This window comes from Chroicocephalus ridibundus, chromosome 2 (assembly GCF_963924245.1).
Source record: "Chroicocephalus ridibundus chromosome 2, bChrRid1.1, whole genome shotgun sequence".
Classification (NCBI taxonomy): Eukaryota; Metazoa; Chordata; class Aves; order Charadriiformes; family Laridae; genus Chroicocephalus; species Chroicocephalus ridibundus.
The window spans coordinates 152,928,727-152,942,135 of record NC_086285.1 but is presented as its reverse complement, the minus strand read 5'-3'; the positions used below and the strand labels follow the sequence as shown (position 1 = coordinate 152,942,135).

The 13,409-nt window shown below is 38.5% G+C and overlaps 1 protein-coding gene across 4 annotated transcripts in view; it reads left to right on the top strand.

The window, feature by feature from the left end:
• TRPS1 (transcriptional repressor GATA binding 1) overlaps positions 1–13,409 on the top strand; it is a 218,411-nt gene that overhangs the window by 167,164 nt on the left and 37,838 nt on the right. The gene's annotated exons all lie outside the window — the stretch shown is intronic.

Here is a 13,409-nt window from a genome sequence, read left to right as displayed (position 1 = left end):
AGAAGCTGATGTCTTATAAATTCAGATCAGAGAACAACAGCTGGGAGAAACTGCCCGTGGGGTCTCTTGGCTTATCCACATCAGGATGGAGTGTCTTTTTACAGAGCTGTTTTAGCCCAACACAAAAAGCTTTAGCCAAATACAAATTATTGGGTTCAATCCAGCAGCAATGAGTTGAAATTTAATGGCCTGTGATATACAAAATGTCCTTTCCAGTGATAAGTTCAATGAATCTTTGACATTTCTGAAAACGAACAATGAAATCTTAATCTCACTAAAACCAGCATCGGTATTTCACTCAGTTCATCTTTTCCCTCCAAACTGCAGGACAGGTGGAGCTGATTTTTGTTTTTTCCTGTGATTTATCATCTCAGGAGGTGGAAGCCCCCCAATTCCTCGCATATCCTACTGTTTTATAATACTAGCCTGAATCTTCTTGGCTACGATGCTGATGAATCTTAATTTATTGCGGATTAATGGGTTGATGCTCTCATTAGTGCTTTAGTTAGTTGTTAAAAATAATCCAGGGCTGGCATAAAAGGCATCCACTTTATTTCAATAAAGTTAACTTTGCGATCAAAGTGACCATCTTCCTGTTTCATATTCTGAAACTCTATTCTTCCTTGAGTATGTCTGCGGCATAATTGTGAGGCCAAATTTATATATTTGCCGATTCAAATTTTTTGATTACAGTTTTGATATTCTCTGTATAATGTCATGTTACCTTCTATAATAAAGATGAGTGCGTAGGAAGAAAGCAGCACACAAAGTAGACAGCTGGCAAAGGTACTTGATCCCTTCTCTCTTGACCGAAACCTTACGGCTGTGGTCTCCTCTGATGTCGGGGATGGGAATCTCTCCTGCCCGCTCTGCACTTGCTCAGAGCACAACCTGCCGATTGCTGCCGACGGGTTTTCCCTCCGGGAAGCGAGGCCGGGTGCGCAGGCGGATCCGCTCCGCTAGCCAGAGCAGGTCTGAATAGGGACAAGCCCAATGCACTGATTTTTTTTTTTCACTTTTAAGTTAAAAATCTTTACGTGTGTATTAATAACATGTGCAGGAAAAGCTCTGTTCTCTGTTTACAAATTTGTATGTGTATCCGTTTGCTGCTATGCAAGTTTTGGGATTTTTTTTGTCTTTCATTATTTCATCTTTCTGCTGCTTTTGTTTTTCCTTTGAGCTACAGTCATCATGCACTTTGCCCCAGACAGGTCTGTGAAATAAAAGACTAAATGAATCCTTATTTCTAGTTTCAGCTTGCAGCCAGTTCATTCAGATAGATTATATTTCTGAACTTTGGGTGTGAGATACACAGTCTCAAATAACACGTCATAAGAGATGTTACAGCAAATGCTGGTTTATTATCACTCTGTCCTTTGAACTTCAACATCATTAAAAAAGGAAAAAACTCACATTAATTTAAATACAAACAATATGGTAGATGATTGTTCGCTATCAAATACTGCTGGTTCAAAGGAAGGAGGTTTTCTTTGATTTCTCCTCCATTAGATTTCTGTATCAGAACACTGAATTTTGAATTCATATATTTTTTCATGGTTTTATTTTGCTTCGTGGCTCGCAGTATGAATGCAGGGATATATACAAAGCAGATTTTCTGCCCTATCACACTGTGCAATCCGTACTGTCCTGAAAATTGAACTAAATCCTCTGGGCGTGAAGTAAGAACAAACAGCTCATTCCCTTCTGCTCCTCTAAACCACATGAACTTAAATATTAATGAAACTTTCATGAATGGCACATAAAACATACTGCCCCTTTGTGCTGGAAAAGGCCGGGCTTTTATGGTTGCTGCCGTACAGCCAGGATAATAAGCAGCAGAGTCATAAAGCAGTAATTAATACACTTCTGAACTGAGCTATTTTATTGTGTAGATGTTAATTAAGAATGATAGATACCAGTGACTGAGTGGCACGTAATACATTTGGTCAGCATAAGTGAAAGGTCAGTTATCATTTTGACTACTTTAAGTGAAAATGTTTTCCCTTATGTCAGTAATTTCACAAACCACAAATGTCAAAGTGAAATGCCTTACGCCTTCTCTTTCTACAATGTAGATTTTTAGTGACGCGACAGAAGAGGAGTAATAGAAAGCATTTGATTTGCTGTGGGGTTTCTGACCAGACAATCACAAAGGGAAAAGAAAAGAAAAGTAGAAAATATTATTAGGTAAATATTAAATCTTGGCGTTTCGAGTGTGTTCAGTTTGGGGTGGTTCTCCGAGACGCTGTAAAAGGGGCTGGCTTTCCAAAAGGGGCAACCCCTCCTGCTGGAAAATGATGCAATGAGACCGGACACTTCAAAGTTTTCTTTTGGAAAATCTCATCTGTTTGATCAAAACATTCCTTGATGGTTTTAGAATATGTCTAAGTCACTAATTTTCAGGGAAGCGGGAAAGGCTAGCCTTAACTCCAAAACTAGGGATGAATTCAGACATTTCAGCTTTATCCAGTGAGGAGACAAGTCAGAAAGGGAGCTCATGCTCTGGCAGTAGGAATGTGAGACATCTCACAGATGCTCGTACTAGTGCTACATGTTTAACTTCACTTGTCATCTCTGTGTTCTTCATAGCTTAGACACCTTCTATTTTTCTTAGACACTTTCTATTTTTCTATACGTGCCTAGGCAAAAGTGTGACATAACTTTTTTGGAAAAAAGTCAAGATGACTTGTAAAATTTTGCATTATTAAAAAATCATTTGATATTTTGATCTCATATATTATGTAATTCCTCCTTAGGGATGAGCTCCTGCAGTTAAAAAAGAAAAAGAAAGGGGATAAAAGGAGGTAACCAAAGAAGACATTCAGTTCAGTTCTGTGATGGTTTTTGGTCAGTACCCAAACCATCGGAGTTCTAACTGGGGACTGCAGTTAATATTGTAGTCCACATAGCAATTGATTATTTTAAAAATACAAGCCTGAATTGACCATGAGGTATTGTTACACCTCCCCACATCCTATTGCAGCGTGAGAAAAGAGTGATGCTATATTGAAAAAAAAGATTTAACGTATTTGATAATATAACAGCAGAGAAACAAGATTGGAAATATCAGGTCATGGTTTTACATACAAGTTAGTACTACTGAGTGCTTTAAAAAATAGTATCTCCTTGCTCAGGAAATTGCTACTTGATAGTGCTTCTAATAAAGTCTGAGTGGATGTTTGAATAAATGATTTTAACATGCTTTAAGGTGAGTGACTAAGTCTGATTTCTTAGGTAAATGGGTGTGATCAGTAAAGCTGATCAGTGCAGCCTAAGAGAATGCAGCAAATGAGAAAATAAGGACAATAACAAGTCAGAGGTCTTCTCTAAAAGTCAGTGAGGGACTCAAAAACTCAGCACAGATTAGAGAGTTGGTTCCTCAGTGAAAAGGAAGAATAACTGACTTGGCTGCAGGTTTGCTCTGGCGTAACTGGCATTTGAATATACCAGTTTCTGAGGAAGGCTCTTGACCTTGCTAAAAATGAGAAATAAAAATGAATGAATAATGCTTTTTCAGGCTTTCAGCTCTTGAAAGGTGCCAGCGGCGCGGCAGACGAGCAGAGGCGCGGGGCAGCTGGTGGCCCTGCACAGGGGCGGGCAAGACCGTGCTCCCGCAGCTGGACGGGACGGGACGGGACGGATGAGAAACAGCCATCCCATTCCGACTTGTGTACGCGACAGGGAAGATTGTAAATAGCAGCTTATGTTTTAGTGTAATGCTAACTTACTCGGGCAGCTCTGGGCACACTCTTCAGAAGCCGCTAATGACGTCGCAGTTGTGTAACTTGAACAGTCTCTGTTCTTTCTCGGTCTGCCAAGAAAACTGCAAACCAAAAAGCCTGTTATGCAACTGCAAGTGAGAAACTTGGGCCACTGCAGACAGCCGCATCTTGACAATTGGATTTTTGTCCAGTCTGGCTTTTCAGCTCATTTTTTATGTTAACAGGGCTATGGTTTTCCCATATAGGCTCCTTCAGTATAACAAAACCATATATTTTACCAGGAAGCTGGGCACAGTATTACAGTATAACTGCATCTGTAGTTCCACTTCTATTTATCCGTACCTTTCCAAGTAATTAAGCTGCTGACAATTTTCTAAAAGGTCTAAGATCCACCTGAAAATTATAATCAAGCTAGGTGTTCTTTGGAGAAGAGGAGACAAACATTTCTGTACAGCTTGTTTGTCTGGATCTGTAACAGGAGTAACATGTCTGGAAAAGACCTCCTGCATCACTAGCTTCAGCCCCATGCAATCATAGGATGTCACATTGTCCTTTTTATAATTAGATCACATTCTGTCTTAAAATACATAGAACTTGGTGGGTTTTTTTCCCCTCTGCTATTCTTGTAGAAGGAGTGTTCCAGAAATCTGCTTGCTATAAACCAGCTTCGCGTTTCTGTCCTCAATTTATGCCTGACCGTAACTGATGGAAGACTAGACAAATTACATCATTAGTTGTTTATTCTCGTTTGTGGTAGAGCCTGCCATTTATGTGAGTGTCATCTTAGTAAACTTAAATTATTGAAGTTCTTGACTTTAAAAGGCTAAGAAGGATATGTGGGATCTGGGAATTTGAGTGCAAGGAAGTCAGTCCTTATCCAAGAGTTACTTTGAGTGGGTGTTTTCTGGGTGCTGGTTGTGCCCAGTTTCAGTGCTTGAATAACCCTTCTCTGTTCTTGAGGTGAAGATGGGTCCTTGTCAACAGAGGAGAGCACTCACTGAACTGCTAAGTGTGCATGGTAATTTACCTGCAGGCAAGATAAAAAGCATTATGTCTTCAATTATTGATCTTACATTTGATTTGGGGTGCAAGAAATCATTCGAACTATTGAAGCGAGTTGTAGATTTTCCCTGGGAATTACTATGAGTAATTAAAAGATGAGATTTTCTGGCTCAAAAGGAGACAGCAGAAGACTCTGCTCCAAAGGAGGTTATTGATTGCGGGGGGGGTTATTAGTGACATGCAGGAAGTGTAGTCTAGGAACCAATTTTTTAAAAGGTTTCTTTAATGTCTATGGCACAAAGAGAAGAGCACAACTATGCATTTGGGAAATGGAGATGAGAATTTCTGCTTAACATGGCTGGTTACAGTGGTTGTTAGAGAGAAGTAGCTCCTGGAGCAAAACCAAAGAAGTAGCACTCTTGAACCAGACACCGAGCTCCAGAGTCAGGCTCCTTCTTGCTTCTTCTGTCCCTTGATTTTTGAATTCCTTACTGGAAAATGGCCTTTTCTTCAACAAAGCTTGACTCTGGGTGAAAATCTTCTATTTTTTGTGCAGGTGGTGTAACAGCTAAGCTAGAGGAAAGTGCTGCCATGCTTGTCTCCAAGTGGCTGTGTCCCCAGCTGCTCTGAAATTTTTCTGCACTCAGTGCTATGATTATTTTCTTAAGAGACATTTCAGTGTGTTTTGCATATTTTCCAGATTCCTGCTGAGCTTATGTAGGAGATGGACAGAGAGCTCTTGAGGCACAGGGAGCTCTGCTACTGACAAAGTGGAGAACTTCATGTGGCTGAGGAGCTTTCAGGTGAAAGCCAGAGCTGTTTTCAGGGTTAATGGCTGCTAAGCAGGGCTAATGTAGCTCACAACTTTGGATACAGGCACCTCAGGACAAACTAAATCCTGGTTTAGATGCCTAAAACCTTCTTTGGATCTGGACCAAATGCTTTATGTTTGGAGAAATGTTGCAGAGAATGTAAGTGCTTCTGATTTCGACATGCAGATACTTAAACTTGATTAGAATGAAAAAACAAGAATCTTATGCATAAAGAAGTGTTAAAAGACATTCAGATTGAGATCTAAGCCTACAAAATCAAGGAAATCCTGAGGTAGGATTGTTACATTAATCTTTCTGTCCTCCTCCACCAAACTCAAACTCCCTTTGTCCTAACATTGTTTATTCTAGCAAATATGGTTGTCTATGTGTCTGCCACTGGGGTAACATTTATTATCTTCATGTGGAACAGTTTATTATCATGTAACCGATATAAACTGTTAAAAAGATGTTGTCTCTGTGATCTTTCTTGGCCCGCCAGAGCCTGATTTGTTAACCTTCTGAGCCTGCTGTGAACCTTGCCTAGTTTTCAGTAACACTTACGAAGACCGTAGGCCTGGAGGCTGTGGGTGGCTGTAGCTATACTACTTGTTGTGCTCTTTCATTTTGCTTATCATCTGGGACATGTATTATTTTAGATGGGATAACTTTGGACAGTTGTATTTTTTTAATGTATTATAATATTTCAGAAACAACCTAAAAACTCGGTTGTTGATTTCAGCATCCCAAAATACATATATTTTTATATGTATATGTATATTTATACATATATATAAATATATATGTAAAAATACTGTACTTGTTTTTCCGTTATTTATCTAAAAAGCCACCCGTGGTGTGTAAATTCCATCAAACAATGTCTGCATTGTGAAAAAGAATAACTATCGGTGTCTGTTTTAAAAGTTACTCTGTTTGCTTAGTGGGACTACATATACGTTTAAAAACAGCCAGCCAAATTAGGGGATGATGAAGTCATGCTTTTTTAGTGCTGCTTTGCTTCCTCTTCCAAACTGTTCTCTCTCCCTAAAATAAAGAAGAAATGTTTCTAGAAAGATGAGGAGCTTTGTCCTGAACGGGAATCCTGTCCGCTGAACCCCAAACACTTCCGCTCAGCGTTTTGTTGCAGGGAACAGCACTTTTCATTGTGGGGCTGGGGAAAGAGGATAAATCGTAATTAAATTAACACCTTCCACTTCGTTACACATTTGGGTGCCCTGTGGATATTAGATGTAGATGTATAAATTGCCATTGTGAGACTAGATCCCGCAAAATCAATGAGCACTGAAGAATCTCTCCCTTTTCAGAAGTACTGACAGGTGAGCGACTGTTTCTTAAAGACGGAGTAAACAAACATTTTAATATGCAGCCTGTGACTTCCAAAATTAAGCATGCTAAAGAAGTTGATGGTTTTAATCTATATAGCCATTGCAATATTTTCACTTTTGAAACTCTGTTTTAATGAGTGTCAATTGTGTAGCATGTTGCTTTTTACTAGACTCACAAGAACTAAATATAACACTCAGATTTCCGGGAACTCATAAAAACTCCTTCTTTGGTGCAGAAGAAGGCATTTTTAATGCGTCTTAAAGCACAAATGTTTTACTTGTAGGTTTGCATGTAATGAGAACTATTCCTACTCCTTATGCACGGTTGCTAGATCTGTGCATAGCAACATAGCAGTACAGATCCCCATTGATAAGGATTTCCCATGCATTTAAGACGGTATTAGTGGATTGCTGGCATGGCAGATTGTATTTAGAATTTAGAGTTTTAAATCTGCAAGTATGTGCTGTTTACAGTGGAGAAAATCACTTGTTGATCTTTGCAAGCGTTTCCATTTAACTTGATCGATACAAGACATTTTAATTTGCAAATGATTCAAATCTTTACAGTAGTATTTTAAAACGAAGTGTCCCTCCTCTACCTTCTTAACAGAGGCACTCTAGAGGCAGGTCATTTTAAAATATATATCATTAACTCTATTATCTATTATAAATTTTAGGAGCGTTCCTCACTTAAGCAGCAAGGAGTGTGTGTTTAAAACTGACACTGTTGTTCAAAGCAAAAGAAACCTGAGTCCTACCTTTTGCATTGCCTCGGACAGGCTTCTGCACAGTAGCAGGATATGACGAAGCAATGTATATTTACAAATATAGAAAAAGAAATATGAAATCTCAGTTTTAATACTTGGTAGTTTATGCAAGTCTGTTATCACCATGAGATTAACGTAATCAAAACGACTGTCCTAACATAATAGATTGTAGACTAGAAGTGATTATATACATTTTCAAATTTATGTTTGTGTTTATGTTTTAGTTAGTGGTTTAGGCTGTGAAATTTTGGCCCTGGAGTTAAACCTAAAAGTTTTCAAACTAAGAAATCCATGGCTAAAATATGTTTGGTGGGAGGGGATAATATAATTACACATAGCTTTTTGATAAACAGCCTAAATTATGCTTCAAAGGACAGATGTGGCTTGAATAATCTGAACCATTTGCATTTTCAGATTAAACCCTGCTTGATTGCATTGTACTTGATATGTATACTTAAATCTATATGTTAAATGTTATACTTTGATATAGAGCATATTGTTTGACTTTGCTCTTATGATCTGACAAGCTTCATTATATAATAAACTAGTTTAAATAAATCTTAAAGACATAAAAGTGTTCTTGACAGTAAGAAAAAAGTTTGAAGCACACAAATGATATATCGGTTAGATGTTCCAGAGAGAGTCAAAGCTTTTTTCATTCAGATCTTTGAACATGTGTTTTGAATAAAGCTGTAAGGCATTTTCCAGTAACCAGTGTTGTATTACAAAAATGAGTAAAGTAAAACAAAAGGAAAACATGTTTCAACATTTTATTCAGTATTGTCACACATTGTTGCACATTTCCAGCTGGAAGTAAATGTGACATTTGTAATGCTAATTTTTCAAACCTAACCTTTTATAACATATAAAATATTACTTGGGATGGTGTGCCCTTGTGAAAAGAGCAGGAGTAATGAAGTACTCGATCAGGGTTCAATTGGATTCCTAATGGCTTGAGTGCAATTATACTGCCAGTTTGTTGCAATCAATCAAAACCATTTCTGAATTGTTCTCTTAAACTGTATCTAGTGGTAACTGCTGATAAGCCGGTTACAGAGCACTTGACCTGATATACTAGCAGTGCGTGTGTCTCACAAAACCCAGTAAATAACGCTGTTAACGCGGCCCTGTTTGTGCCGTGTGAGGAAAACCCCCTGATTTGTTAAGACGGAAAAACCACACTGTAGCCTTGCTCCATGTTATGTTTGATGGATAAATGTGAACATAAGCGTAAGGCAGAAGGACATAAGAAAAATGCAGTATATAATTTTGGTGTTACACGTGTAACAACTGCTAATTGTGGGCTGCAGGTACATTAATTAACTCACAAAATATAGAGAGCTCACCGAGTTGCTTGCCTTTTTTGTCTATCAAAATGACAAATTATGAGCCTCCCTCGGCTCAGAGAGAGGAGAAGGAGGAGGAGCAGAAGGGAAGGAGCACATGCAAGCAATTTGGATATTAAAAAAATGCCAAATTAAAAAAAAAAAAAAGAAAAAATCTTACAATTAAGCTATAATGGAATTTACAGAAAGATGGATATAATTTATTTTGGTTTTATTTGTCCAGGGCCATAACATATTAGCCTGGAAATATAATCTAAAACATACCACATACAGTGTTGCTAATGGGACGTTTATGCTAAAGGGACTTATTCCCATTCTTCAGGATAGGAAAAATACACTAAAACGTTTCATCGCAAGGCATTCCTCTGAAAGTGAAAGCTAACTAAATAGTTTTTACTGTTAGTTGAAAATACCGTACACCTGAGGACCTTTTTCCATGTGACAAATGGCACTTGAAGAAGGGCACCTGAAGGCTGACAGTCGTGGGATCAGAAGTCTCCTCTTCCCCAGGAGGGTGGGTACCTCCTCACTAGCCATTGCCTAATTTTTACCCCCCTACGCCACAGCAGGCGCCTCCGCTTTGCTATGACCGTGGCAGTACAACAGTGTTTCACTACTTGTGTTTGATCCCACAGTTTCTCTCCTGAGTCTGGTAGCAAAAACACGGTACGACTGTAGCAAAACGGGGTGGATACCAGCACAATTTTCACAAGCTGGGTTGATGTTCACATTAAAATGTTGTTCCCATTGAAGACAGCAACAGTAATTGCATGCATCTCACTCAAAGCGTATCTGCTTGTTCCCTGAGCAAGTTCTTTGCTAAATATCTTTTTTTCTAGAACGCAAAATCAGTAAGGTTTCGATCTGTAGTTGTACCCCTTAAACACATCCCAGGTATCACCATGAAATTTTGATGCTTAAAGCATTGACTTCCTCAAGATTTAGCCTGCACCTTTGCTTCAGATTCCTGACTTGGCAGGTGTATAGCTCAAGTCCTCAGTTTTTTGGAAACTAAAACAAGCACATTTTCATTGCACAGTGAAAAATTGCAACTAGAAAAGGAAAGTAGAAAGGAGGGGTTTTTTTAAAAAAAATTGGTTAAGGACAAAACATATTTCCAGATGGTCTCTCTTACATTGTACTGCTTTATATACAGGGCCATCTGTAACTCTTTAGTTAATTTCCACTGGTCTAATTCTGTACTTGCATGTATGTATCTAGAATAGATTCGACCAAAATATGGGGCTTTTATGTACTGTTTGTGGGATATTTTCAGAGTAATATGTAGCAGAGCTTGGCTGCTCTGCCCTTTGTATAGATAGAGAATGCCAAAGGGTAGGGGAATGGCCTTCTCTCCTATCTTATCCGGTTCTTTGGAGGCTCCAGAACTTAAAGGAGTACAATAAGCAGATTTAGTTCATCATGTGTAGATACAGTGGGAAGCTCTGCATGCTCATTTCAGCCCACAATATTTATTACATACAGATTTTATATTAGTGTTTAAAACCTCCATCCATTTGCTGCATTTAAAAATAGGTCTCCTCTTTTTTCCCAAAGATAGTCATTTAAAGCTTTCAAGATAATGGTGGGAAAATTTTGTACAGAGGCGCTGATGTAATGGCAACAGCATTTATTCTTTTCACATCGAAATGGCAGTTTTCAAAAGACTTGGGATTGCAGAGTGGATTTTGGTTACATTCATTTTTAATTGACCGTGTTGGGAAAAAAAATGAGGAAAAAAAATGGAGGAAACACCTGAAAACAGCAACCTGTCTGAAGTGTTTGTCACTCATTTTTTGTTTTCAAAATGTCTCCTCTCTTTATACAAGCTAAACAGATTGTAAAGTGCAGAACAATTAAGAGGCGTATCAAAGTAATCTAATCTGTTGCAATTGCACTAATGTATACAATGTTTTTTGCATTTGAGAACAATTTAGATATTTGTTCTATATAAGCTATATAGAGTAATGTAAATAACTTCGGTCACCTTGTATATTCAGATTCCACTATCCAACTTTCATTTCTTACTGGTTTACGTACCTATTTTATTTTTAATGGCTTATCTCCTTTAATTAGAGAAAGTTATACAGTACTTTCTCTGGGCCTTAGACATGCAAAGTAGGTGATATAATTTCTCTTTGTCTCTGGCACCATTTTTCTTTCTTCTTATTCTAAGGCTAACTTTTAGAAGAACAATAACATTGCAGTTGTCTCTGTCTCCTTGTAGATCTTTCATAACGGGTGTTTTCAGGCAATGAAAACCACAGAGTATATGGATTAAAAAGAATGGGATTCAGGTGATGAAAGCGATTGTTTCATGGTGCCTGTCTTGATTTTCCTTTGAGTTTGTGCTGAAAGGTTGAGGTTGAAGTCAGATAATAATTTTCCAAGTTCCTTGGATGGTTTAACCATCCCCGTGTTGTTGGGAAAGTTAGCTGAATACATTTTCATACCAGTTTCAGATGGAGATTTTAATCTTTCTTGCTGGGAATACTTACCATTTCTTTACACGTAAATAGCGAGCACCAAATCTTGCTCTGATTTGCTCCCTTGGAATGAAGTGGCTTTCCTCATTACCTAAGCCTGGGAAAAACAGAAATCCGACGTATCTGTTATGATAGGATGTTTATTACATATATTTCAATTTATGACTAACACTACTTGTCAGAAATAACAGTGTCTGTGTCTGGAAAACATTCCTAAGCCACCCGTGGACCCCAGATAGATGCTGTCCATGGAAGATGGCAGTCCTAACAAGTTGGGCCACCCCAGCACTCCTGTGCTACTTGTTTTACCTACATGACAATATATGAAGTGGAAAAGGTTTTTATAATTCAGCTGTTTCCATAAAGTGCCTTCCGCAATACCCAACTGCTTGGCTATTTTGAAATGAACTACAGAAGCGTAGGCATCACTGATAACGAAAAAGACAGGGAGTTGGTAGGGGGCTCTGGAAAGAGTGGCGAGCATGGGTTTAACTAGGATATTTTTCTGACTGCCAGACTAAGAGAGCAGGTGTTGGCATTTATGTTCCAGCTGTGTAAACTGACGATGGGTACTTGTTCATGTGATCTTCTTTGGTGTACAACGTTTGGGCATCTACGTGATGCAAAGCAAAGAGAGGCAGGGAACTCCTGCAGCCCTGGGGGAATGATGTTGCTGTTGGCTGCTGCTGAATCAGTCTTACCAGGAAGTCAGTGAGGATGCCAACATGTTTCTCTTTTTCTCTTCACTGTCTTGTTCTTCATGTTTTTTCTCCTTACCTCTCAAAGGAAAGAAATAAACATCTGAGTTGGCTGCAACCCTGTAACAACTTTCCCTCAAAGTGACAGGCAAAATAAATGGCAAAATGATATTGTTCAGAATTATTCATCTCAGACAGACTGCTATAAATTCACCAACATTGTAATCACAGATACTGAAAATAGAAGGATAAACTTTCTTTCCAAATGAGGAGTTCACTCTGCTTTTCCTGGTCTCCTCTAGTCAATTGTCTTATAGTCATCAGTGTGTTATTTGAGAGCCTTCAACTATCAATTAAATGTGACTTTCAATCTCTTGTAGGACCTCTTGGTATTTTATTCAAGCATTCAGTCTGTCTCCTGCAGCTTTTCTTAGTTCAGGATTTCATAGTTTTGGAAAGTAGGCCATCTAATCTAGTCCGTACATCTTTCTGCAACATCCACTGGAATGACATCGTAAAAGGCTATGAGTCCTGAGAGCACTGGCATGCAGCTCTTACCGGTGGGGAAGGAAGGAAAGAAAAACCCCAAAGAAGGCACCATCCTGCCTCTGTAACAGCCCATTTCCAGAGCCAGGTTTGGTTGTGGGTTCATCTTGGTTTATCTTTCAACAACACAGTTGTATTTAATGAGATTAGAATTTAATTTCCTGAAAATTTCAGTATTTTCTTTCTGATTATCTGTGGAAACATAGCAGTAGGTCAATGACATTCAAATTCTTATTGTACATCTGCAGTCCATGTTGTTCAAAACACATCCGATATTCAGCTGGTATGGCATTTGAAGTCTATTAGATTACCTGAAAAATACTTAAATAATAAACTTGTACAGCATTTATGCTGTAAAGTAATAAATAGCTGATAAAAAGCAATGGTCTGTAGGCTCAGTGCATTCCTCAGTGTCCAAAAATTCACTCATTAAATCCTCAAATGAACCTAGCAGTAATCGTGACAACTGGCAGCACTAACACAATAACCTGCAAAAGATGAATTACTAAATGATCGCAGCTACCAGCGTTGCGCTCACAGTCTGAGTAGGGGCTATAGACAAATGTAATTGGGCTTAGTGAATCACTGGCAGCTTAAATTCATGGATGCCAGACAAGAAGAAAAAAATGTGATGAGAGTTCAGCATCTTTGAGATAAGTAAGGAGATGTATTTCCGCAGGACAGTTG